The following is a 4467-nucleotide window of genomic DNA, read 5'->3' as shown; positions in this document are numbered from 1 at the left end:
TCCTGATGTTCAAGAGTCCTCAAAGGACTTTCCCCCATACAGTGCAGGAAGATCGGGGACTTTTAAATACGAAACTTTCATGTGAGTAAAGGCCACCCTATCCTATTCATGCTTCATAGTTGAACAGGGCAAAAATGTCAGTAATAAAACTGCATAAAAGTGAGAGAAGCAGCAAATGAGGCAAACAACAATTTTGTGAGAAAACTGATTTTATTTCTGACGTTCTAGAATGAAAAATATTAGCTTATATGCTTTTTTATTTTTTAAAAAATGCTTTATTTCTAACCCTATAATTATAATAAATAAAAGGACCAACATAAAAAGACCTGTAAGATTGCAGCTGCCCTGCACAGAGTAGAACATCACCTGACAGAAATGTTCAGTTAAGTCTTACTGAACTCCCATTTGCTTTCAGTTTTGAGGAATGTTACATAACTTTAGCAAAAATGCTCAGATGGCCATACAAGGGACATATCTGGAAAAGAGGAAGCATACATTATCTTAATTTTGTCTGGAAAGGTTTTGTTTAAATTATTCATGGTATGTCCTTATAGATCAGCATAATCTTCAGTCTGAAGTTCTGACAAGTGTGCAGCAGTGAAAAAGCTTGAATTTGGAAGCTACAAGATTGGTTCATCGCACTGCACAGATGATGCAGAATTTCAGTTTTTTATACTGAGGACAATGCTACTGTCTCAGTGAGACCCAGTTTGCACGTGATCATGCCTTAGCGTGAACATGTAAACATGATGGCTCCCAGAGTGAAGATGGTGGCTCCAACATCCCTCTCCCAGTCATTACACTTGGCTAAGTATTACATCTGAACCTGGGCTCACAGAGGAACGATTAGTGTAAACCAGTAACCAACCTTAGCTACAGTCTGTGTTTGGACATAATGCTAAGGCAAACTGTTGCTTAGCCCTTGGTAGTGCAATCACAACAAGACTGGCAGGGAGGGAGAAAGCCGCTTCCCCTACTTTTGATTGTTCACGCTAAACGCTGCTTTGGGTTCGCATGTGCAAACTTGTTCTTGCATTTGGATACAAAATAAGGCTCCTTCTGAGTGCTGCTTCCGAGTTTATATTCTGCTTGCATTCAGTGAAGAACAATGTTGCTTTTTGAAATTACTGTGAAACATTTAAGGGAAGATACTGTATCATCTCTTACCTCTTTTAATGGCAAGTTTGCAAGCTGAGGAACAGGAATCCTGGACAGGAAAGAAAGATGTTCTTTGGGTAAATGAATATTAAAAATGCCATGCAAAATATCTCATTATGCAGAAATGAGGAAGAAGAAGAGCTTTTCTGGAATTCTTTATGACAGGGCCAGCACACCCATGAGGCAATCCCCTCAGGTGGCAAGATCCACTGTGGCAACAGATCTGTGCTCCAAGGAATGCATCACCTGTTGCTGCTGCTGCCCTGCTGGCCAATAGGAGGCGCTTAGCCAATAGGAGGTGCTGCTGGTCTCTTTCCACCCTTGTTCCTCAGGTGCCAAAATGTCTTCAGCCCATAGGCGCCGACTCCATGGGGCTTGAGGGGGCCCGAGCCCCCTCAAAAATTCGTTTGGGGGGGCTCAGCCCCCCCAATAATCTCGGGCGGCGGTGGGCGCGTCCGCGGCTTTTATAGGGCGCCCGGCGCGCACCAGCTCGATAACGGGCACCGGCGCGGCAGGGGGCGCCGGGCCGGGGGAGGGGGGCGGCCGGCCTGTCTCCTTGGCAACCCCATTGAGCAGCGCCGGCTCCCCCGGGAGGGCCATTCCCCCGCGCCGCCGATCGCCAACACCGCCGACGCTGTGGCTGCCCGAGCCGGAGCCTGAGCCTGAGCCCGACCCGGAGCCTGAGCCTGAGCCCGACCCGGAGCCCGAGCCCGACCCGGAGCCCGAGCCCGACCCGGAGCCCGAGCCCAAGCCCGTCAGTCAGTCAGTCAGGAAGGAAGGAGAAATGGGGAGGGAGACGAGGGAGGAAAATTGCGCGCAGGGTGAAGAAAGGAGAAGGGCGAACGAGACGAGCTTCCAACCCAAAAAAGGGCTGGAAGACTGGGAGGATGCAGGATCGGGAAAGAAAGCGACGCCTTCCCCGCCCGCGACGTCGCCCGCTTGTCATTGGCACGCTGTCCGCGGAGGACAGCTGCGCGGCAAGCAAGGCGCGCTGCGTAGAGCGCGGCCCTTGTGTGGCCCGGTGGCCAGGCAAGCTCGGGCGGGGACCCCCATGCGAATCTAAGACGGGAGAAGAGGGCAGAGCAAAGGGGGTCCCTTCCCCAACCTCCGGCTCTGAGACTTCCCTGAGCCCCAGAAAAGCGAAAGGATTTTCTCTTTTTTTTAATAAATATTTTATTAAAAATACAAAGTTAGAAACATACACTGAAGAAAAAAGTAAAAGAACAAGAAAAAGAAAAAAAGAAAAAGAAGAAAAGAAAACCAACCATTCAACACATTTTTTATATAACTAACTGGACTTCCTCGCATCTCCCTTACCCTGCATTCTTTATAATAAAGATATCAGCAAATTATTACCTTGTTTCGTACCTTATTTTGTACTTTTCAAATACTATACCTCTAAATTTAACATACTTTTCATCAGTTACTTATATCTTAAATTAAACATAGTATTACCTTAGATTTTGACCTTTTCTTACTTAAAATATAATTTCCTGTTTCCCAAATCTAATTGCTGAAGCTATAGTTTCCGAATCGTGTAAATTTTTAACATTCATACAACTTATATTGTTTTTGTAAATAGTCCTTAATTTTTTTCCAGTCCTCTTCCGTTGTTTCTTCTCCCAAATCTCGGATTCTGCCAGTCATTTCAGCCAGTTCCATGTAGTCCATCAATTGCGTCTGCCACTCTTCCAGTGTGGGCAAATCTTGTGTCTTCCAATATTTTGCGATAAGTATTCTTGCTGCTGTAGTTGCATACATAAAGAAAGTTCTATCCTTCTTTAACACTTTCTGGCCAACAATGCCCAAGAGGAAGGCCTCTGGTTTCTTGGGAAAGGTATACTTAAATACCTTTTTTAACTCATTATAGACCATTTCCCAGAAGGCCTTCACTTTTGGACAAGTCCACCAGAGGTGAAAGAATGTCCCTTCAGCCTCCTTACATTTCCAACATTTATTATCAGACAGGTGATATATTTTTGCAAGCTTGACTGGGGTCATGTACCACCTATAAATCATTTTCATAATATTTTCCTTCAAGGCATTACATGCCGTGAATTTCATTCCGGTGGTCCATAACCTTTCCCAGTCCTCAAACATGATGTTATACCCAATATCCTGAGCCCATTTTATCATGGCTGATTTGACTGTCTCATCCTGAGTGATTTTCTCTTCAACCTGCCCTCCATCCTCTTGCAGAAAACTCTTTGCCTGCCCTGCCCGTATCTCGTTTTTGCTTTTTAATTCCACACACGCACCCTTCGGACTTCGTGGCAATCGGGCGCGCGGGTGCGTTTCCTAAGAGAGTGAGGACCCCCGCCTCCTCCCCACCTGCTCCCTCGCCAGCCAGCCAGCCGCGCGCCCTAGCCGGAGAGCCCCGGCCGTCCCCGTCGCGCAATCGGCTGGATCTCCCTTCAGCAGGCCGTGCTCACAACTCGGCCCAGGGACCCCCAGCAGCGGATCTCCGGCTCAGCTGAAGAATCCGGCAACAAGCCCCCTCCTCCCCAATCGCTCTGCCGAAATACGCTCCAAAACCCCCCAGATAGGCCGCCGGCCGCCAAGTCTAGTGGCGCCCTGAGCGAGGGTCTCTCCCCAACACCGCCACCTCGAACTGCGTTCTCCCGGCTACCCGAGCGAACCAGCGGCAGGACCCCGGTATGGGCCCCCCCAATATTTTTTATAAGTCGGCGCCCCTGCTTCAGCCTGCCCTGCTTCATGAGATACCAGGACACAGTGGTTTTTTTCCTTGGGTGGACACAGAGGTATGCATACCCCTAAACATTTTGTGAATCTTTGTACTTTTGTCCATTTACTGTATTTATTTTCCCCGATTTGAACTAAAAAATGGTGATTTTCTTGAGTCAAAATGAAACTACCCCTAAATATATTTTAAGAAAAAGAGCATTGGCAGGGCTCATATTGTCTAATTAAAACCCTTAATTACAGGGACTCAGGTGAAGGGTCTTTGGCGACCTGCCTACCCATTTTCTCCAACACTTTCTTTCACCTCACCTGCAGTTGCACCCTTACCGACCAGGTCCCTGACCAAGCCGCTCTGTCAGCACGATCCCAGTTGCCAAGCTCGCCTCCCCTTCTCCTCCCGCGCATCGGTTGCCTCGCTTTCCCAAACGCCTCCCTCGTTCTCTCCAGGCGCCGCTGTCTTCGCGGGCGACGTGGGAAACTCACGCGGCAAAAGGGGCGGAGTCGGCGCCTTCTTTTTTCTCTCCGCGCCTTCTTTCTCGGCCAATCCCCTTCCCAGCCCGCTCTGTCCGGACACTAACTTTGAGCCAATCCGAAGGCGGCGGGGCG

The 4467-nt window shown here is 48.5% G+C and overlaps 1 long non-coding RNA gene across 1 annotated transcript; it reads right to left on the bottom strand.

The window, feature by feature from the left end:
* Nucleotides 1-310: 310 nt before the first annotated feature.
* LOC310704820 lies at nt 311-4297 on the bottom strand. Its single transcript, XR_014525045.1, has 3 exons — nt 4171-4297; nt 1168-1207; nt 311-475 (listed from the first exon to the last, which is right to left on the bottom strand). It is a non-coding gene; the product is annotated as an uncharacterized lncRNA (long non-coding RNA).
* Nucleotides 4298-4467: the final 170 nt, after the last annotated feature.

Source organism: Podarcis liolepis, assembly GCF_965112155.1.
Source record: "Podarcis liolepis genome assembly, chromosome: 4".
NCBI lineage: Eukaryota > Metazoa > Chordata > Lepidosauria > Squamata > Lacertidae > Podarcis > Podarcis liolepis.
Note: the sequence above shows the minus strand (reverse complement) of the source record. Positions and strands in the feature narration are given on the sequence as shown.